The sequence below is a fragment of the Schistocerca serialis genome, chromosome 6 (genome assembly GCF_023864345.2).
Source record: "Schistocerca serialis cubense isolate TAMUIC-IGC-003099 chromosome 6, iqSchSeri2.2, whole genome shotgun sequence".
Classification (NCBI taxonomy): Eukaryota; Metazoa; Arthropoda; class Insecta; order Orthoptera; family Acrididae; genus Schistocerca; species Schistocerca serialis.
The window spans coordinates 78,784,560-78,808,236 of record NC_064643.1 but is presented as its reverse complement, the minus strand read 5'-3'; positions in this window follow the sequence as shown (position 1 = coordinate 78,808,236).

Below are 23,677 nucleotides of genomic sequence, written 5' to 3'. Positions count from 1 at the left end.
AGAGTGTCAGTCCTCTTGTACTTAAGTCGGCATTGTGCGTCTTGAATTAAATTCGGATGCAATTTCTGTGTTTTGTCAACAATAAGAAGGTCCAAGGGATACAGTATACCTGAAGTAAAGCATCGGAATCTAAAACTGGACTCACAGGAGAGGTTCAATTCATAGAAAGTTAGAGAGTCAGTCCTCATGTACTTAAGTCGGCATTGTGCCTTTTGTATTAATATAGGATGCAATTTCTGTGTTTCATCGACAATAAGAAGGTCCAAGGTATACAGTAAACCTGAAGTGTAGCAACGGAATCTAAAACTGGACTCACAGGAGGCGTTCAAATCATATCAAGTTAGAGTGTCAATCCTCTTGTGCTTAAATCGGCATTGTGCCTGTTGTATTGAATTAGGATGAAATTTCTGTGTTTCATCGTCAATAAGAAGGTCCACAGTATACAGTAAACCTGAAGTGAAGCATCAGAATCTAAAACTGAACTCACAGGAGTGGTTCAAATCATAGAAAGTTAGAGTGTCAGTCCTCATGTACTTAAGTCGGCATTGTGCCTTTTGTATTTAATTCGGATGCAATTTCTGTGTTTCATCGTCAATAAGAAGGTCCAACGGGGACAGTAAACCTGAAGTGAAGCATCGGAATCTAACACTGGACTCAGGGGAGAGGTTCAAATCAAAGAAAGTTAGAGTGTCAGTCCTCTTGTACTTAAGTCGGGATTGTGCCTTTTGTATTAAATTCAGATGCAATTTCTGTGTTTCGTCGTCAATATGAAGGTCCAAGGAGTACAGTAAACCTGAAGTGAAGCATCGGAATGTAAAACTGGACTCACAGGAGAGGTTCAAATCATAGAAAGTTGGAGAGTCAGTCCTCTTGTACTGAAGTCGGCATTGTGCCTTTTGTATTAAATTAGGATGCAATTACTGTGTTTCATCGTCAATATGAAGGTCCAAGGTACACAGTAAACCTGATGTGAAGCAACGGAATCTAAAACTGGACTCTCTGGAGGGGTTCAAATCATATTAAGTTAGAGTGCCAATCCTCTTGTACTTACGTCGGCATTGTGCCTTTTGTATTCAATTAGAATGAAATTTCTGTGTTTCATCGTCAATAAGAAGGTCCACGGTATACAGCAAACCTGAAGTGAAGCATCGGAATCTAAAACTGGACTCACAGGAGAGCTTCATATCATAGAGAGTTAGAGTGTCAGTCCTCTTGTACTTATGTCGGTATTGTGCCTTTTGTATTAAATTAGGATGCTATTTCTGTTTTTTATCGTCAATAAGAAGGTCCTAGGTATACAGTAAACCTGAAGTGAAGCAACGGAATCTAAACCTGGACTCACAGGAGGGGTTCAAATCAAATTAAGTTTGAGTGTCAATCCTCTTGTACTTAAGTCAGCATTGTGCGGTTTGTACTCAATTAACATGAAATTTCTGTGTTTCATCATCAATAACAAGGTCCACGGTATACAGTAAACTTGAAGTGGAGCATCGGAATCTAAAACTGGACTCACAGGAGGGGTTCAAATCAAATTAAGTTAGAGTGTCAGGCCTCTTGTACATAAGTCGGCATTGTGCCTTTTGTATTAAATTATAATGCAATTTCTTTGTTTCATCGTCAATAAGAAGGTCCAAGGTATACAGTAAACCTTAAGTGATGCATCGGAATCTAAACCTGGACTCACAGGAGATGTTCAAATCATAGAAAGTTAGAGTGTCAGTCCTCTTGTACTTAAGTCGGCATTGTGCCTTTTGTTTTAAATTCGGATGAAATTTCGGTGCTACATCGTCAATAAGAAGATCCAAAGTGTACAGTAAACCTGAAGGGAAGCATCGGAATCCAACAGTGGACTCACAGGAGAGGTTCAAATCATAGAAAATTAGAGTGTCAGTCCTCTTGTACTTAAGTCGGCATTGTGCTTTTTGTATTAAATTTGGATGCAATTTCTGTGTTTCATCGTCTATAAGAAGGTCCAAGGTATACAGTAAACCTGAAGTGAAGCATCGGAATCTAAAACAGTACTCACAGGAGAGGTTCAAATCATAGAAAGTTAGAGTGTCAGTCCTCTTGTACTTAAGTCGGCATTGTGCCTTTTGTATTAAATTCGGATGCAATTTCTGTGTTTCATCGTCCATAAGATGGTCCAAGGGATACAGTAAACCTGAAGTGAAGCATCGGAATCTAAAACTGGACTCACAGGAGAGGTTCAAATCATAGAAAGTTAGAGTGTCTGTCCTCTTGTACTTAAGTCGCCATTGTGCCTTTTGTATTAAATTCGGATGCAATTTCTGTGTTTCATCGTCAATAAGAAGGTCCAAGGGATACAGTAAACCTGAAGTGAAGCATCGGAATCTAAAACTGGACTCACAGGAGAGGTTCAAACCATAGAAAGTTAGATTGTCAGTCCTCTTGTACTTAAGTCGGCATTGTGCCTTTTGTATTAAATTCGGATGCAATTTCTGTGTTTCATCGTCAATAAGAAGGTCCAAGATATACAGTAAACCTGAAGTGAAGCATCGGAATCTAAAAGTGGACTCACAGGAGAGGTTCAAATCATAGAAAGTTAGAGAGTAAGTCCTCCTGTACTTAAGTCGCCTATGTGCCTTTTGTATTAAATTAGGATGCAATTACTGTGTTTCATCGTAAATAAGAAGGTCCAAGGTATACAGTCAACCTGAAGTGAAGCAACAGAATCTAAATCTGGCCTCACAGGAGGGGTTTAAATCATATAATGTTAGAGTGTCAATCCTCTTGTACTTAAGTCGGCATTGTGCCTTTTGTATTCAATTAGGATGAAATTCCTGTGTTTCATCGTCAATACGAAGGTCCACGGTATACAGTAAACCTGAAGTGAAGCATCGGAATCTAATACTGGACTCACAGGAGAGGTTCAAATCATAGAAAGTTAGTGTGTCAGTCCTCTTGTAGTTAAGTCGGCATTGAGCCTTTTGTATTTACTTCGGATGCAATTTCTGTGTTTCATCGTCAATAAGAAGGTCCAACGGATACAGTAAACTTGAAGTGAAGCATCGGAATCTAAAACTGGACTCACAGGAGAGGTGTAAATCATAAAAGGTAGAGTGTCAGTCCTCTTGTACTTAAGTCGGCATTGTGATATTTGTATTACATTCGGATGCAATTTCTGTGTTTCGTCGTCAATAAAAAGGTCCAAGGGATACAGTTAACCTGAAGTAAAGCATCGGAATCAAAAACTGGACTCAGAGGAGAGGTTCAAATCATAGAAAGTTAGAGAGTCAGTCCTCATGTACTTAAGTCGGCATTGTGCCTTTTGTATTAAATTAGGATGCAATTTCTGTGTTTCATCGTCAATAAGAAGGTCCAAGGTATACAGTAAACGTGAAGTGAAGCAACGGGATCTAAAACTGGACTCACAAGAGGCGTTCAAATCATGTCAAGTTAGAGTGTCAATCCTCTTGTGCTTAAGTCGGCATTGTGCCTTTTGTATTCAATTAGGATGAAATTTCTGTGTTTCATGGTCAATAAGAAGGTCCACGGTATACAGGAAACCTGAAGTGAAGCATCGGAATCTAAAACTGGACTCACAGGAGAGGTTCAAGTCATAGAGTGTCAGTCCTCGTGTACTTAAGTCGGCATTATGCCTTTTGTATTTAATTCGGATGCATTTTCTGTGTTTCATCGTCAATAAGAAGGTCCAACAGATACAGTAAACCTGAAGTGAAGCATCGGAATCTAAAACTGGACTCACAGGAGAGGTGTAAATCATAGAAAGTTAGAGTGTCAGTCCTCTTGTACTTCAGTCGGCATTGTGCGTCTTGTATTAAATTCGGAAGCAATTTCTGTGTTTCGTCGTCAATAAGAAGGTCCAAGGGATACAGTAAACCTGAAGTAAAGCATCGGAATCTAAAACTGGACTCACAGGAGAGGTTCAATTCATAGAAAGTTAGAGAGTCAGTCCTCATGTACTTAAGTCGGCATTGTGCCTTTTGTATTAAAATAGGATGGAATTTCTGTGTTTCATCGACAATAAGAAGGTCCAAGGTATACAGTAAACCTGAAGTGTGGCAACGGAATCTAAAACTGGACTCACAGGAGGCGTTCAAATCATATCAAGTTAGAGTGTCAATCCTCTTGTGCTTAAGTTGGCATTGTGCCTGTTGTATTGAATTAGGATGAAATTTCTGTGTTTCATCGACAATAAGAAGGTCCACAGTATACAGTAAACCTGAAGTGAAGCATCAGAATCTAAAACTGAACTCACAGGAGTGGTTCAAATCATAGAAAGTTAGAGTGTCAGTCCTCATGAACTTAAGTCGGCATTGTGCCTTTTGTATTTAATTCGGATGCAATTTCTGTGTTTCATCGTCAATAAGAAGGTCCAACGGGGACAGTAAACCTGAAGTGAAGCATCGGAATCTAACACTGGACTCACGGGAGAGGTTCAAATCAAAGAAAGTTAGAGTGTCAGTCCTCTTGTACTTATGTCGGGATTGTGCCTTTTGTATTAAATTCGGATGCAATTTCTGTGTTTCGTCGTCAATATGAAGGTCCAAGGAGTACAGCAAACCTGAAGTGAAGCATCGGTATGTAAAACTGGACTCACAGGAGAGGTTCAAATCATAGAAAGTTGGAGAGTCAGTCCTCTTGTACTTAAGTCGGCATTGTGCCTTTTGTATTAAATTAGGATGCAATTACTGTGTTTCATCGTCAATATGAAGGTCCAAGGTATACAGTAAACCTGATGTGAAGCTTCTTCTTCTTCTTCGGTTATCAACCCACAGGTTGGTTGGCAGCAGCACGCCATTCCGTTCTTTTGTCAACTTTCTTCTTCATATCTGGATGTGAAGCAACGGAATCTAAAACTGGACTCTCTGGAGGGGTTCAAATCATATTAAGTTAGAGTGCCAATCCTCTTGTACTTACGTCGGCATTGTGCCTTTTGTATTCAATTAGAATGAAATTTCTGTGTTTCATCGTCAATAAGAAGGTCCACGGTATACAGTAAACCTGAAGTGAAGCATCGGAATCTAAAACTGGACTCACAAGAGAGCTTCATATCATAGAAAGTTAGAGTGTCAGTCCTCTTGTACTTATGTCGGTATTGTGCCTTTTGTATTAAATTAGGATGCTATTTCTGTTTTTTATCGTCAATAAGAAGGTCCTAGGTATACAGTAAACCTGAAGTGAAGCAACGGAATCTAAACCTGGACTCACAGGAGGGGTTCAAATCAAATTAAGTTTGAGTGTCAATCCTCTTGTACTTAAGTCAGCATTGTGCGGTTTGTACTCAATTAACATGAAATTTCTGTGTTTCATCATCAATAACAAGGTCCACGGTATACAGTAAACCTGAAGTGGAGCATCGGAATCTAAAACTGGACTCACAGGAGAGGTTCAAATCGTAGAAAGTTAGAGTGTCAGTTCTCATGTACTTAAGTCGGCATTGTGCCTTTTTGTATTTAATTCGGATGCAATGTCTGTGTTTCATCGTCAATAAGAAGATCCAGCGGATACAGTAAACATGAAGTCAGCATCGGAATCAAAAACTGGACTCACAGGAGAGGTTCAAATCATAGAAAGATAGAGTGTCAGTGCTCTTGTACTTAAGTCGCCATTGTGGCTATGGTATTAAATTCGAATGCAATTTCTGTGTTTCGTCGTCAATAAGAAGGTCCATGGGATACAGTAAATTGAAGTAAAGCATCGGAATCTAAAACTGGACTCACAGGAGAGGTGTAAATCATAAAAGGTAGAGTGTCAGTCCTCTTGTACTTAAGTCGGCATTGTGATTTTTGTATTAAATTCGGATGCAATTTCTGTGTTTCGTCGTCAATAAGAAGGTCCAAGGGATACAGTTAACCTGAAGTAAAGCATCGGATCTAAAACTGGACTCAGAGGAGAGGTTCAAATCATAGAAAGTTAGAGAGTCAGTCCTCATGTACTTAAGTCGGCATTGTGCCATTTGTATTAAATTAGGATGCAATTTCTGTGTTTCTTCGTCAATAAGAAGGTCCAATGTATACAGTAAACCTGAAGTGAAGCAACGGAATCTAAACCTGGGCTCACAGGAGGGGTTAAAATCAAATTAAGTTAGAGTGTCAATCGTCTTGTACTTAAGTCGGCATTGTGATTTTTGTATTCAATTAGGATGCAATTTCTGTGTTTCATCGTCAATACGAAGGTCCACGGTATACAGTAAACCTGAAGTGAAGCATCGGAATCTAAAACTGGACTCACAGGAGAGGTTCAAACCATAGAAAGTTAGTGTGTCAGTCCTCTTGTAGTTAAGTCGGCATTGAGCCTTTTGTATTTACTTCGGATGCAATTTCTGTGTTTCATCGTCAATAAGCAGGTCCAACGGATACAGTAAACTTGAAGTGAAGCATCGGAATCTAAAACTGGACTCACAGGAGAGGTGTAAATCATAAAAGGTAGAGTGTCAGTCCTCTTGTACTTAAGTCGGCATTGTGATTTTTGTATTAAATTCGGATGCAATTTCTGTGTTTCGTCGTCAATAAGAAGGTCCAAGGGATACAGTTAACCTGAAGTAAAGCATCGGATCTAAAACTGGACTCAGAGGAGAGGTTCAAATCATAGAAAGTTAGAGAGTCAGTCCTCATGTACTTAAGTCGGCATTGTGCCATTTGTATTAAATTAGGATGCAATTTCTGTGTTTCTTCGTCAATAAGAAGGTCCAAGGTATACAGTAAACCTGAAGTGAAGCAACGGAATCTAAAACTGGACTCACAGGAGGCGTTCAAATCATATCAAGTTAGAGTGTCAATCCTCTTGTGCTTAAGTCGGCATTGTGCCTTTTGTATTCAATTAGGATGAAATTTCTGTGTTTCATGGTCAATAAGAAGGTCCACGGTATACAGTAAACCTGAAGTGAAGCATCGGAATCTAAAACTGGACTCACAGGAGAGGTTCAAGTCATAGAGTGTCAGTCCTCGTGTACTTAAGTCGGCATTATGCCTTTTGTATTTAATTCGGATGCATTTTCTGTGTTTCATCGTCAATAAGAAGGTCCAACAGATACAGTAAACCTGAAGTGAAGCATCGTAATCGAAAACTGGACTCACAGGAGAGGTGTAAATCATAGAAAGTTAGAGTGTCAGTCCTCTTGTACTTAAGTCGGCATTGTGCCTCTTATATTAAATTCGGATTCAATTTCTGTGTTTCGTCGTCAATAAGAAGGTCCAAGGGATACAGTAAACCTGAAGTAAAGCATCGGAATCTAAAACTGGACTCACAGGAGAGGTTCAATTCATAGAAAGGTAGAGATCAGTCCTCATGTACTTAAGTCGGCATTGTGCCTTTTGTATTAAAATAGGATGCAATTTCTGTGTTTCATCGACAATAAGCATGTCCAAGGTATACAGTAAACCTGAAGTGTAGCAACGGAATCTAAAACTGGACTCACAGGAGGCGTTCAAATCATATCAAGTTAGAGTGTCAATCCTCTTGTGCTTACGTCGGCATTGTGCCTGTTGTATTGAATTAGGATGAAATTTCTGTGTTTTATCGTCAATAAGAAGGTCCTGGGTATACAGTAAACCTGAAGTGAAGCAACGGAATCTAAACCTGGACACACAGGAGGGGTTCAAATCAAATTAAGTTTGAGTGTCAATCCTCTTGTACTTAAGTCAGCATTGTGCGGTTTGTACTAAATTAACATGAAACTTCTGTGTTTCATCGTCAATAAGAAGGTCCACGGTATACAGTAAACCTGAAGTGGAGCATCGGAATTTAAAACTGGACTCACAGGAGAGGTTCAAATCGTAGAAAGTTAGAGTGTCAGTTCTCATGTACTTAAGTCGGCATTGTGCCTTTTTGTATTTAAATCGGATCCAATGTCTGTGTTTCATCGTCAATAAGAAGATCCAGCGGATACAGTAAAACATGAAGTCAGCATCGGAACCTAAAACTGGACTCACAGGAGAGGTTCAAATCATAGAAAGATAGAGTGTCAGTGCTCTTGTACTTAAGTCGCCATTGTGGCTATTGTATTAAATTCGGATGCAATTTCTGTGTTTCGTCGTCAATAAGAAGGTCCATGGGATACAGTAAACTTGAAGTAAAGCATCGGAATCTAAAACTGGACTCACAGGAGAGGCTCAAATCATAGAAAATGAGAGAGTCTTGTACTTAAGTCGGCATTGTGCCTTTTGTATTAAATTAGGATACAAAATCTGCGTTTCATTGTCAATAAGAAGGTCCAAGGATTACAGTAAACCTGAAGTGAAGCAACGGAATCTAAACCTGGGCTCACAGGAGGGGTTAAAATCAAATTAAGTTAGAGTGTCAATCGTCTTGTACTTAAGTCGGCATTGTGATTCTTGTATTCAATTAGGTTGCAAATTCTGTGTTTCATCGTCAATAAGAAGGTCCAAGGGATACAGTAAACCTGATGTGAAGCATCGGAATCTAAAACTGGACTCACAGGAGAGGTTCAAATCACAGGAAGTTAGAGTGTCAGTCCTCCTGTACCTAAGTCGGCATTCTGCCTTTTGTACTCAATTAGGATGAAATTTCTGTGTTTCATCGTCATTAAGAAGGTCCACGGTATACATTAAACCTGAAGTGAAGCATCGGAATCTAAAACTGGACTCACGGGAGAGGTTCACATCATAGATAGTTAGAGTGTCAGTCCTCTTGTTCTTAAGTCGGCATTGTGCCTTTTGTATTAAATTAGGATGCAATTTTTGTGTTTCAACGACAAGAAGAAGGTCCAAGGTATATTGTAAACCTGAAGTGAAGCATCGGAATGTAAAATTGGACTCACAGCAGAGGTTCAAATCATAGAAAGTTAGAGTGTCAGTCCTCTTGTACTTAAGTCGGCATTGTGCCTTTTGTATTAATTTAGGATGTAATATCTGTGTTTCATCGTTAAGAAGAAGGTCCAAGGTATACAGTAAAAATGAAGTGAAGCATCGGAATCTAAAACTGGACTCATAGGAGAGGTTCAAATCATAGAAAGTTAGAGTGTCAGTCCTCTTGTACTTAAGTCGGCATTATGCCTTTTGTATTAAATTCGGAAGCAATTTCTGTGATTCATCGTCAATAAGAATGTCCAAGGGATACAGTAAACCTGATGTGAAGCATCGGAATCTAAAACTGGACTCACAGTAGAGGTTCAAATCACAAGAAGTTAGAGTGTCAGTCCTCCTGTACTTAAGGCGGCAATCTGCCTTTTGTATTCAATTAGGATGAAATTTCGGTGTTTCATCGTCATTAAGAAGGTCCACGGTATACAGTAAACCTGAAGTGAAGCATCGGAATCTAAAACTGGACTCACGGGAGAAGTTCAAATAATAGAAAGTTAGAGTGTCTGTCCTCTTGTACTTAAGTCGGCTATGTGTGTTTTGTATTAAATTCGGACGCAATTTCTGTGCTACATCGCCAATAAGAAGGGCCAAGGTATACTGTAAACCTGAAGTGAATCATCGGAATCTAAAACTGGACTCACAGGAGAGTTTCAAATCATAGAAAGTTAGAGTGTCAGTCATCTTGTACTTAAGTCGGCATTCTGTCTTTTGTATTCATTTAGGATGAAATTTCTGTGTTTCATCGTCAATAAGAAGGTCCACGTTATACAGTAAACCTGAAGTGAGGCATCGGAATCTAAAACTGGACTCACAGGAGAGGTTCAAATAATAGGAAGTTAGAGTGTCTGTCCTCTTGTACTTATGTCGGTATTGTGCCTTTTGTATTAAATTAGATGGCAATTTCTGTGTTTCATCGTCAATAAGAAGGTCCAAGGTATACAGTAAACCTGATGTGAAGCAACGGAATCTAAACCTGGACTCACAGGAGGGGTTCAAATGAAATTAAGTTTGAGTGTCAATCCTCTTGTACTTAAGTCGGCATTGTACCTTTCGTATTCAATTAACATGAAATTTCTGTGTCTCATCGTCATTAAGAAGGTCCACGGTATACAGTAAACCTGAAGTGGAGCATCGGAATCTAAAACAGGACTCACAGGAGAGGTTCAAATCATAGAAAGTTAGAGTGTCAGTCCTCATGTACTTAAGTCGGCATTGTGCCTTTCTGTATTTAATTTGGCTGCTATTTCTGTGTTTAATCGTCAATAAGAAGGTCCAACGGATACAGTAAGCATGAAGTGATCAACGGAATCTAAAACTGGACTCACAGGAGAGGTTCAAATCATAGAAAGATAGTGTGTTAGTGCTCTTGTACTTAAGTCGCCATTGTGCCTATTGTATTAAATTCGGATGCAATTTCTGTGTTTCGTCATCAATAAGAAGGTCCAAGGGATACAGTAAACCTGAAGTAAAGCATCGGAATCTAAAACTGGACTCACAGGAGAGGCTCCAATCATAGAAAGTTAGAGAGTCAGTCCTCTTGTACTTAAGTCGGCATTGTGCCTTTTGTATTAAATTATAATGCAAAATCTGTGTTTCATTGTCAATAAGAAGATTCAAGGTATACAGTAAACCTGAAGTAAAGCAACGGAATCGAATACTGGGCTCACAGGAGGGGTTAAAATCATATTAAGTTAAAGTGTCAGTCCTCTTGTTCTTAAGTCGGCATTGTGATTTTTGTTTTCAATTAGGATGCAATTTCTGTGTTTCATCGTCAATAAGAACGTCCAAGGTATATAGTAAACCCAAAGTGAAGCATCGGAATTTAAAACTGGACTCACAGGAGAGGTTCAAATCATAGAAAGTTAGTGTGTCAGTCCTCTTGTACTTAAGTCGGCATAGTGCCTTTCGTATTAATTTAGGATGCAATTTCTGTGTTTCATCGTTAAGAAGAAGGTCCAAGGTATACAGTAAACCTGAAGTGAAGCATCGGAATCTAAAACTGGACTCACAGGAGAGGTTCAAACCATAAAAAGTTAGAGTGTCAGTCCTCTTGTACTAAAGGCGGCATTGTGCCTTTTGTTTAAAATTCGGATGCAATTTCTGTGATTCATCGTCAATAAGAAGGTCCAAGGGATACAGTAAACCTGATGTGAAGCATCGGAATCTAAAACTGGACTCACAGGAGAGGCTCAAATCATAGACAATTAGAGAGTCAGTCCTCTTGTACTTAAGTCGGCATTGTGCCTTTTGTATTAAATTAGGATACAAAATCTGTGTTTCATTGTCAATAAGAAGGTCCAAGGTATACAGTAAACCTGAAGTGAAGCAACGGAATCTGAAACTGGGCTCACAGGAGGGGTTAAAATCAAATTAAGTTAGAGTGTCAATCGTCTTGTACTTATGTCGGCATTGTGATTTTTGTATTCAATTAGGATGCAATTTCTCTGTTTCATCGTCAATAAGAAGGTCCAAGGTATATAGTGAGCCTGACGGGAAGCATCTAAATCTAAAACTGGACTCACAGGAGAGGTTCAAATCATAGATAGTTAGAGTGTCAGTCCTCTTGTTCTTAAGTCGGCATTGTGCCATTTTGTATTAAATTAGGATGCAATTTCTGTGATTCAACGACAAGAAGAAGGTCCAAGGTATATTGTAAACCTGAAGTGAAGCATCGGAATCTAAAACTGGACTCACAGCAGAGGTTCAAATCATAGAAAGTTAGAGTGTCAGTCCTCTTGTACTTAAGTCGGCATTGTGCCTTTTGTATTAATTTAGGATGCAATTTCTGAGTTTCATCGTTAAGAAAAAGGTCCAAAGTATACAGTAAAATTGAAGTGAAGCATCGGAATCTAAAACTGGACTCACAGGAGAGGTTCAAATCATAGAAAGTTAGAGTGTCAGTCCTCTTGTACTTAAGTCGGCATTGTGCCTTTTGTATTAAATTCGGAAGCAATTTCTGAGATTCATCGTCAATAAGAAGGTCCGAGGGATACAGTAAACCTGATGTGAAGCATCGGAATCTAAAACTGGACTCACAGGAGAGGTTCAAATCACAGGAAGTTAGAGTGTCAGTCCTCCTGTACTTAAGTCGGCATTCTGCCTTTTGTATTCAATTAGGATGAAATTTCTGTGTTTAATCGTCATTAAGAAGGTCCACGGTATACAGTAAACCTGAAGTGAAGCATCGGAATCTAAAACTGGACTCACAGGAGAAGTTCAGATAATAGAAAGTTAGAGTGTCAGTCCTCTTGTACTTAAGTCGTCTATGTGTGTTTTGTATTAAATTCGGACGCAATTTCTGTGTTACTTCGCCAATAAGAAGGGCCAAGGTATACTGTAAACCTGAAGTGAATCATCGGAATCTAAAACTGGACTCACAGGAGAGGTTCAAATCATAGAAAGTTAGAGTGTCAGTCATCTTGTACTTAAGTCGGCATTCTGTCTTTTGTATTCAATTAGGATGAAATTTCTGTGTTTCATCGTCAATAAGAAGGTCCACGTTATACAGTAAACCTGAAGTGAGGCATCAGAATCTAAAACTGGACTCACAGGAGAGGTTCAAATAATAGAAAGTTAGAGTGTCTGTCCTCTTGTACTTATGTCGGTATTGTGCCTTTTGTATTAAATTAGATGGCAATTTCTGTGTTTCATCGTCAATAAGAAGGTCCAAGGTATACAGTAAACCTGATGTGAAGCAACGGAATCTAAACCTGGACTCACAGGCGGGGTTCAAATGAAATTAAGTTTGAGTGTCAATCCTCTTGTACTTAAGTCGGCATTGTACCTTTCGTATTCAATTAACATGAAATTTCTGTGTTTCATCGTCATTAAGAAGGTCCACGGTATACAGTAAACCTGAAGTGGAGCATCGGAATCTTAAACTGGACTCACAGGAGAGGTTCAAATCATAAAAAGTTAGTGTGTCAGTCCTCATGTACTTAAGTCGGCATTGTGCCTTTCTGTATTTAATTTGGCTGCAATTTCTGTGTTTAATCGTCAATAAGAAGGTCCAACGGATATAGTAAACATGAAGTGATCATCGGAATCTAAAACTGGACTCACAGGAGAGGTTCAAATCATAGAAAGATAGTGTGTCAGTGCTCTTGTACTTAAGTCGCCATTGTGCCTATTGTATTAAATTCGGATGCAATTTCGGTGTTTCGTCATCAATAAGAAGGTCCAAGGGATACAGTAAACCTGAAGTAAAGCATTGGAATCCAAAACTGGACTCACAGGAGAGGCTCAAATCATAGAAAGTTAGAGAGTCAGTCCTCTGGTACTTAAGTCGGCATTGTGCCTTTTGTATTAAATTATAATGCAAAATCTGTGTTTCATTGTCAATAAGAAGGTTCAAGGTATACAGTAAACCTGAAGTGAAGCAACGGAATCGAATACTGGGCTCACAGGAGGGGTTAAAATCATATTAAGTTAAAGTGTCAGTCCTCTTGTTCTTAAGTCGGCATTGTGATTTTTGTATTCAATTAGGATGCAATTTCTGTGTTTCATCGTCAATAAGAACGTCCAAGGTATATAGTAAACCCAAAGTGAAGCATCGGAATTTAAAACTGGACTCACAGGAGAGGTTCAAATCATAGAAAGTTAGAGTGTCAGTCCTCTTGTACTTAAGTCGGCATAGTGCCTTTCGTATTAATTTAGGATGCAATTTCTGTGTTTCATCGTTAAGAAGAAGGTCCAAGGTATACAGTAAACCTGAAGTGAAGCATCGGAATCTAAAACTGGACTCACAGGAGAGGTTCAAACCATAAAAAGTTAGAGTGTCAGTCCTCTTGTACTAAAGGCGGCATTGTGCCTTTTGTATAAAATTCGGATGCAATTTCGGTGATTCATCGTCAATAAGAAGGTTTAAGGGATACAGTAAACCTGATGTGAAGCATCGGAATCTAAAACTGGACTCACAGGAGAGGCTCAAATCATAGAAAGTTGAAGTGTCAGTCCTCTTGTACTTAAGTCGGCATTGTGCCTTTTGTATTAAATTCGGATGCAATTTCTGTGTTTCGTCGTCAATAAGAAGGTCCATGGGATACAGTAAACTTGAAGTAAAGCATCGGAATCTAAAACTGGACTCACAGGAGAGGCTCAAATCATAGACAATTAGAGAGTCAGTCCTCTTGTACTTAAGTCGGCATTGTGCCTTTTGTATTACATTAGGATACAAAATCTGTGTTTCATTGTCAATAAGAAGGTCCAAGGTACACAGTAAACCTGAAGTGAAGCAACGGAATCTAAAACTGGGCTCACAGGAGGGGTTAAAATCAAATTAAGTTAGAGTGTCAATCGTCTTGTACTTAAGTCGGAATTTGATTTTTGTATTCAATTAGGATGCAATTTCTGTGTTTCATCGTCAATAAGAAGGTCCAAGGTATATAGTGAGCCTGACGGGAAGCATCTAAATCTAAAACTGGACTCACAGGAGAGGTTCAAATCATAGATAATTAGAGTGTCAGTCCTCTTGTTCTTAAGTCGGCATTGTGCCATTTTGTATTAAATTAGGATGCAAATTCTATGATTCATCATCAATAAGAAGGTCCAAGGGATACAGTAAACCTGATGTGAAGCATCGGAATCTAAAACTGGACTCACAGAAGAGGTTCAAATCACAGGAAGTTAGAGTGTCAGTCCTCCTGTACTTAAGTCGGCATTCTGCCTTTTGTATTCAATTAGGATGAAATTTCTGTGTTTCATCGTCATTAAGAAGGTCCACGGTATACAGTAAACCTGAAATGAAGCATCGGAATCTAAAACTGGACTCACAGGAGAAGTTCAAATAATAGAAAGTTAGAGTGTCAGTCCTCTTGTACTTAAGTCGGCTATGTGCCTTTTGTATTAAATTCGGACGCAATTTCTGTGTTACATCGCCAATAAGAAGGGCCAAGGTATACTGTAAACCTGAAGTGAATCATCGGAATCTAAAACTGGACTCACAGGAGAGGTTCAAATCATAGAAAGTTAGAGTGTCAGTCATCTTGTACTTAAGTCGGCATTCTGTCTTTTGTATTCAATTAGGATGAAATTTCTGTGTTTCATCGGCAATAAGAAGGTCCACGTTATACAGTAAACCTGAAGCGAGGCATCAGAATCTAAAACTGGACTCACAGGAGAGGTTCCAATAATAGAAAGTTAGAGTGTCTGTCCTCTTGTACTTATGTCGGTATTGTGCCTTTTGTATTAAATTAGATGGCAATTTCTGTGTTTCATCGTTAATAAGAGGGTCCAAAATATACAGTAAACCTGAAGTGAAGCAACGGAATCTAAACCTGGACTCACAGGAGGGGTTCAAATGAAATTAAGTTTGAGTGTCAATCCTCTTGTACTTAAGTCGGCATTGTACCTTTCGTATTCAATTAACATGAAATTTCTGTGTTTCATCGTCAATAAGAAGGTCCACGGTATACAGTAAACCTGAAGTGGAGCATCGGAATCTAAAACTGGACTCACAGGAGAGGTTCAAATCATAGAAAGTTAGAGTGTCAGTCCTCTTGTACTTAAGTCGGCTATGTGCCTTTTGTATTAAATTCGGACGCAATTTCTGTGTTACATCGCCAATAAGAAGGTCCAAGGTATACAGTAAACCTGAAGTGAAGCATCGGACTCAGAAACTGGACTCACAGGAGAGGTTCAAATCATAGAAAGTTAGAGTGTCAGCCCTCTTGTACTAATGGCGGCATTATGCCTTTTGTATAAAATTCGGATGCAATTTCTGTGATTCATCGTCAATAAGAAGGTCCAAGGGATACAGTAAACCTGATGTGAAGCATCGGAATCTAAAACTGGACTCACAGGAGAGGTTCAAATCATAGAAAGATAGAGTGTCAGTGCTCTTGTACTTAAGTCGCCATTGTGCCCATTGTATTAAATTCGGATGCAATTTCTGTGTTTCGTCATCAATAAGAAGGTCCAAGGGATACAGTAAACCTGAAGTAAAGCATCAGAATCTAAAACTGGACTCACAGGAGAGGCTCTAATCATAGAAAGTTAGAGAGTCAGTCCTCTTGTACTTAAGTCGGCATTGTGCCTTTTGTATTAAATTATAATGCAAAATCTGTGTTTCATTGTCAATAAGAAGGTTCAAGGTATACAGTTAACCTGAAGTGAAGCAACGGAATCGAAAACTGGGCTCACAGGAGGGGTTAAAATCATATTAAGTTAAAGTGTCAGTCCTCTTGTTCTTAAGTCGGCATTGTGTTTTTTTTATTCAATTAGGATGCAATTTCTGTGTTTCATCGTCAATAAGAATGTCCAAGGTATATAGTAAACCCAAAGTGAAGCATCGGAATTTAAAACTGGACTCACAGGAGAGGTTCAAATCTTAGAAAGTTAGAGTCTCAATCCTCTTGTACTTAAGTCGGCATAGTGCCTTTTGTATTAATTTAGGATGCAATTTCTGTGTATCATCGTTAAGAAGAAGGTCCAAGGTATACAGTAAACCTGAAGTGAAGCATCGGAATCTAAAACTGGACTCACAGGAGAGGTTCAAACCATAAAAAGTTAGAGTGTCAGTCCTCTTGTACTAAAGGCGGCATTGTGCCTTTTGTATTAAATTCGGATGCAATTTCTGTGTTACATCGTCAATAAGGAGGTCCAAGGGATACAGTAAACCTCAAGTGAAGCATCGCGATCTAAAACTGGACTCACAGGAGAGGTTCGAATCATAGAAAGTTTGAGTGTCAGTCCTCTTGTTCTTAAGTCAGCATTGTGCCTATTGTATTAAATTCGGATGTAATTTCTGTGTTTCGTCGTCAATAAAAGGGTCCAAGGGATACAGTAAACCTGAAGTAAATCATCGGAATCTAAAACTGGACTCACAGGAGAGGCTCAAATCATAGTAAGTTAGAGAGTCAGTCCTCATGTACTGAAGTAGGCATTGTGCTTTTTGTATAAAATTAGGATCCAAAATCTGTGTTTCATCGTCAATAAGAAGGTCCAAGGTATACAGTAAACCTGAAGAGAAGCAATGGAATCTAAAACTGGGCTCACAAGACGGGGTTCAATTCATATTAAGTTAGAGTGTCAATCCTCTTGTACTTAAGTCGGCATTGTGCCTTTTGTATTCAATTAGGATGAAATTTCTGTGTTTCATCGTCAATAAGAAGGTCCACGGTATACAGTAAACCTGACGTGAAGCAGCGGAATCTAAAACAGGACCCACAGGAGAGGTTCAAATCATAGAAATTTAGTGTGTCAGTCCTCTTGTACTTAAGTCGGCCTTTTGCCTTTTGTATTAATTTAGGATGCAATTTCTGTGTTTCATCGTCAATAAGAAGGTCCAAGGTATATAGTGAACCTGAAGTGAAGCATCGGAATCTAAAACTGGACTCACAGGCGAGGTTCAAATCATAGAAAGTTAGAGTGTCAGTCCTCTTGTACTTGAGTCGGCATTGTGCCTTTTGTATTAAATTCGGAAGCAATTATTGTGTTTCATCGTCAATAAGAATGTCGTAGGTATACAGTGAACCTGAAGTGAAGCATCGGAATCTAAAACTGCACTCACAGGAGAGGTTCAAATCATAGAAAGATAGAGTGTCAGTCCTCTTGTACTTTAGTCGGCATTGTGCCTTTTGTATTAATTTAGGTTGCAATTTCTGTGTTTCATCGTTAGAAGAAGGTCCAAGGTGTACAGTAAACCTGAAGTGAAGCATCGCAATCTAAAACTGGACTCAGAGGAGAGGTTCAAATCATAGAAAGTTAGAGTGTCAGTACTCCTCTACTTAAGTCGGCATTGTGCCTTTTGTATTAAATTCGGATGCAATTTCTGTGTTTCATCGTCGATAAGCAGGCCTAAGGTATACAGTAAACCTGAAGTGCAGCATCGGAATCTAAAACTGGACTCACGGGAGGGTTTCAAATAATAGAAAGTTAGAGTGTCAGTCCTCTTGTACTTAAGTCGGCTATGTGTGTTTTGTATTAAATTCGGACGCAATTTCTGTGTTACATCGCCAATAAGAAGGGCCAAGGTATACTGTAAACCTGAAGTGAATCATCGGAATCTAAAACTGGACTCACAGGAGAGGTTCAAATCGTAGAAAGTTAGAGTGTCAGTCATCTTGTACATAAGTCGGCACTCTGTCTTTTGTATTCTATTAGGATGAAATTTCTGTGTTTCGTCATCAATAAGAAGGTCCAAGGGATACAGTAAACCTGAAGTAAAGCATCGGAATCTAAAACTGGACTCACAGGAGGGGTTAAAATCATATTAAGTTAAAGTGTCAGTCCTCTTGTTCTTAAGTCGGCATTGTGATTTTTGTATTCAATTAGGATGCAATTTCTGTGTTTCATCGTCAATAAGAACGTCCAAGATATATAGTAAACCCAAAGTGAAGCATCGGAATTTAAAACTGGACTCACAGGAGAGGTTCAAATCATAGAAAGTTAGAGTGTCAGTCCTCTTGTACTTAAGTCGGCATAGTGCCTTTCGTATTAAATTAGGATGCAATTACTGTGTTTCATCGTTAAGAAGAAGGTCCAAGGTATACAGTAAACCTGAAGTGAAGCATCGGAATCTAAAACTGGACTCACAGGAGAGGTTCAAACCACAAAAAGTTAGAGGGTCAGTCCTCTTGTACTGAAGGCGGCATTGTGCCTTTTGTATAAAATTCGGATGCAATTTCTGTGATTCATCGTCAATAAGAAGGTCCAAGGGATACAGTAAACCTGATGTGAAGCATCGGAATCTAAAACTGGACTCACAGGAGAGGCTCAAATCATAGAAAGCTGAAGTGTCAGTCCTCTTGTACTTAAGTCGGCATTATGGCTTTTGTATTAAAATGGGATGCAATTTCTGTGTTTCATCGTCAATAAGATGATCCTAGGTATACAGTAAACCTGAAGTGAAGCATCGGAATCTAAAACTGGACTCACAGGAGAGGTTCAAATCATAGAAAATTAGAGTGTCAGTCCTCTTGTACTTAAGTCGGCATTGTGCCTTTTGTATTAAATTAAGATGCAATTTCTGTGTTACATCGTCAATAAGGAGGTCCAAGGCATACAGTAAACCTCAAGTGAAACATCGCAATCTAAAACTGGACTCACAGGAGAGGTTCGAATCATAGAAAGTTTGAGTGTCAGTCCTCTTGTTCTTAAGTCGGCATTGTGCCTATTGTATTAAATTCGGATGCAATTTCTGTGTTTCGTCGTCAATAAAAGGGTCCAAGGGAAACAGTGACCCTGAAGTAAAGCATGGGAATCTAAAACTGGACTCACAGGAGTGGCTCAAATCATAGTAAGTTAGAGAGTCAGTCCTCATGTACTTAAGTAGGCATTGTGCTTTTTGTATAAAATTCGGATCCAAAATCTGTGTTTCATCGTCAATAAGAAGGTCCAAGGTATACAGTAAACCTGAAGTGAAGCAATGGAATCTAAAACTGGGCTCACAAGACGGGGTTCAAATCATATTAAGTTAGAGTGTCAACCCTCTTGTACTAAATCGTCATTGTGCCTTTTGTATTCTATTAGGATGAAATATCTGTGTTTCGTCGTCAATAAGAAGGTCCACGGTATACAGTAAACCTGACGTGAAGCATCGGAATCTAAAACTGGACCCACAGGAGAGGTTCAAATCATAGAAAGATAGAGTGTCAGTGCTCTTGTACTTAAGTCGCCATTGTGCCTATTGTATTAAATTCGGATGCAATTTCTGTGTTTCGTCATCAATAAGAAGGTCCAAGGGATACAGTAAACCTGAAGTAAAGCATCGGAATCTAAAACTGGACTCACAGGAGAGGCTCAAATCATAGAAAGTTAGAGAGTCAGTCCGCTTGTCCTTAAGTCGGCATTGTGCCTTTTGTATTAAATTAGGATGCAATTTCTGTGTTTCATCGTTAAGAAGAAGGTCCAAGGTATACAGTAAACCTGAAGTGAAGCATCGGACTCAGAAACTGGACTCACAGGAGAGGTTCAAATCATAGAAAGTTAGAGTGTCAGCCCTCTTGTACTAATGGCGGCATTATGCCTTTTGTATAAAATTCGGATGCAATTTCTGTGATTCATCGTCAATAAGAAGGTCCAAGGGATACAGTAAACCTGATGTGAAGCATCGGAATCTAAAACTGGACTCACAGGAGAGGTTCAAATCATAGAAAGATAGAGTGTCAGTGCTCTTGTACTTAAGTCGCCATTGTGCCCATTGTATTAAATTCGGATGCAATTTCTGTGTTTCGTCATCAATAAGAAGGTCCAAGGGATACAGTAAACCTGAACTAAAGCATCAGAATCTAAAACTGGACTCACAGGAGAGGCTCTAATCATAGAAAGTTAGAGAGTCAGTCCTCTTGTACTTAAGTCGGCATTGTGCCTTTTGTATTAAATTATAATGCAAAATCTGTGTTTCATTGTCAATAAGAAGGTTCAAGGTATACAGTTAACCTGAAGTGAAGCAACGGAATCGAAAACTGGGCTCACAGGAGGGGTTAAAATCATATTAAGTTAAAGTGTCAGTCCTCTTGTTCTTAAGTCGGCATTGTGATTTTTTTATTCAATTAGGATGCAATTTCTGTGTTTCATCGTCAATAAGAATGTCCAAGGTATATAGTAAACCCAAAGTGAAGCATCGGAATTTAAAACTGGACTCACAGGAAAGGTTCAAATCTTAGAAAGTTAGAGTGTCAATCCTCTTGTACTTAAGTCGGCATAGTGCCTTTTGTATTAATTTAGGATGCAATTTCTGTGTATCATCGTTAAGAAGAAGGTCCAAGGTATACAGTAAACCTGAAGTGAAGCATCGGAATCTAAAACTGGACTCACAGGAGAGGTTCAAACCATAAAAAGTTAGAGTGTCAGTCCTCTTGTACTAAAGGCGGCATTGTGCCTTTTGTATTAAATTCGGATGCAATTTCTGTGTTACATCGTCAATAAGGAGGTCCAAGGGATACAGTAAACCTCAAGTGAAGCATCGCGATCTAAAACTGGACTCACAGGAGAGGTTCGAATCATAGAAAGTTTGAGTGTCAGTCCTCTTGTTCTTAAGTCAGCATTGTGCCTATTGTATTAAATTCGGATGTAATTTCTGTGTTTCGTCGTCAATAAAAGGGTCCAAGGGATACAGTAAACCTGAAGTAAATCATCGGAATCTAAAACTGGACTCACAGGAGAGGCTCAAATCATAGTAAGTTAGAGAGTCAGTCCTCATGTACTGAAGTAGGCATTGTGCTTTTTGTATAAAATTAGGATCCAAAATCTGTGTTTCATCGTCAATAAGAAGGTCCAAGGTATACAGTAAACCTGAAGAGAAGCAATGGAATCTAAAACTGGGCTCACAAGACGGGGTTCAATTCATATTAAGTTAGAGTGTCAATCCTCTTGTACTTAAGTCGGCATTGTGCCTTTTGTATTCAATTAGGATGAAATTTCTGTGTTTCATCGTCAATAAGAAGGTCCACGGTATACAGTAAACCTGACGTGAAGCAGCGGAATCTAAAACAGGACCCACAGGAGAGGTTCAAATCATAGAATTTTAGTGTGTCAGTCCTCTTGTACTTAAGTCGGCCTTTTGCCTTTTGTATTAATTTAGGATGCAATTTCTGTGTTTCATCGTCAATAAGAAGGTCCAAGGTATATAGTGAACCTGAAGTGAAGCATCGGAATCTAAAACTGGACTCACAGGCGAGGTTCAAATCATAGAAAGTTAGAGTGTCAGTCCTCTTGTACTTAAGTCGGCATTGTGAGTTTTGTATTAAATTCGGAAGCAATTATTGTGTTTCATCGTCAATAAGAATGTCGTAGGTATACAGTGAACCTGAAGTGAAGCATCGGAATCTAAAACTGGACTCACAGGAGAGGTTCAAATCATAGAAAGATAGAGTGTCAGTCCTCTTGTACTTTAGTCGGCATTGTGCCTTTTGTATTAATTTAGGTTGCAATTTCTGTGTTTCATCGTTAGAAGAAGGTCCAAGGTGTACAGTAAACCTGAAGTGAAGCTTCGCAATCTAAAACTGGACTCAGAGGAGAGGTTCAAATCATAGAAAGTTAGAGTGTCAGTACTCCTCTACTTAAGTCGGCATTGTGCCTTTTGTATTAAATTCGGATGCAATTTCTGTGTTTCATCGTCGATAAGAAGGCCTAAGGTATACAGTAAACCTGAAGTGCAGCATCGGAATCTAAAACTGGACTCACGGGAGGGTTTCAAATAATAGAAAGTTAGAGTGTCAGTCCTCTTGTACTTAAGTCGGCTATGTGTGTTTTGTATTAAATTCGGACGCAATTTCTGTGTTACATCGCCAATAAGAAGGGCCAAGGCATACTGTAAACCTGAAGTGAATCATCGGAATCTAAAACTGGACTCACAGGAGAGGTTCAAATCGTAGAAAGTTAGAGTGTCAGTCATCTTGTACATAAGTCGGCATTCTGTCTTTTGTATTCAATTAGGATGAAATTTCTGTGTTTCATCGTCAATAAGAAGGTCCACGTTATACAGTAAACCTGAAGTGAGGCATCGGAATCTAAAACTGGACTCACAGGAGAGGTTCAAATAATAGAAAGTTAGAGTGTCTGTCCTCTTGTACTTATGTCGGTATTGTGCTTTTTGTATTAAATTAGATGGCAATTTCTGTGTTTCATCGTCAATAAGAAGGTCCAAGGTATACAGTAAACCTGATGTGAAGCAACGGAATCTAAACCTGGACTCACAGGAGGGGTTCAAATGAAATTAAGTTTGAGTGTCAATCCTCTTGTACTTAAGTCGGCATTGTACCTTTCGTATTCAATTAACATGAAATTTCTGTGTCTCATCGTCATTAAGAAGGTCCACGGTATACAGTAAACCTGAAGTGGAGCATCGGAATCTAAAACTGGACTCACAGGAGAGGTTCAAACCATAAAAAGTTAGAGTGTCAGTCCTCTTGTACTAAAGGCGGCATTGTGCCTTTTCTATAAAATTCGGATGCAATTTCTATGATTCATCGTCAATAAGAAGGTCCAAGGGATACAGTAAACCTGATGTGAAGCATCGGAATCTAAAACTGGACTCACAGGAGAGGCTCAAATCATAGACAATTAGAGAGTCAGTCCTCTTGTACTTAAGTCGGCATTGTGCCTTTTGTATTAAATTAGGATACAAAATCTGTGTTTCATTGTCAATAAGAAGGTCCAAGGTATACAGTAAACCTGAAGTGAAGCAACGGAATCTAAAACTGGGCTCACAGGAGGGGTTAAAATCAAATTAAGTTAGAGTGTCAATCGTCTTGTACTTAAGTCGGCATTGTGATTTTTGTATTCAATTAGGATGCAATTTCTCTGTTTCATCGTCAATAAGAAGGTCCAATTTATATAGAGAGCCTGACGGAAAGCATCTAAATCTAAAACTGGACTCACAGGAGAGGTTCAAATCATAGATAGTTAGAGTGTCAGTCCTCTTGTTCTTAAGTCGGCATTGTGCCATTTTGTATTAAATTAGGATGCAATTTCTGTGATTCAACGACAAGAAGAAGGTCCAAGGTATATTGTAAACCTGAAGTGAAGCATCGGAATCTAAAACTGGACTCACAGCAGAGGTTCAAATCATAGAAAGTTAGAGTGTCAGTCCTCTTGTACTTAAGTCGGCATTGTGCCTTTTGTATTAATTTAGGATGCAATTTCTGAGTTTCATCGTTAAGAAAAAGGTCCAAAGTATACAGTAAAATTGAAGTGAAGCATCGGAATCTAAAACTGGACTCACAGGAGAGGTTCAAATCATAGAAAGTTAGAGTGTCTGTCCTCTTGTACTTATGTCGGTTTTGTGCCTTTTGTATTAAATTAGATGGCAATTTCTGTGTTTCATCGTCAATAAGAAGGTCCAAGGTATACAGTAAACCTGATGTGAAGCAACGGAATCTAAACCTGGACTCACAGGAGGGGTTCAAATGAAATTAAGTTTGAGTGTC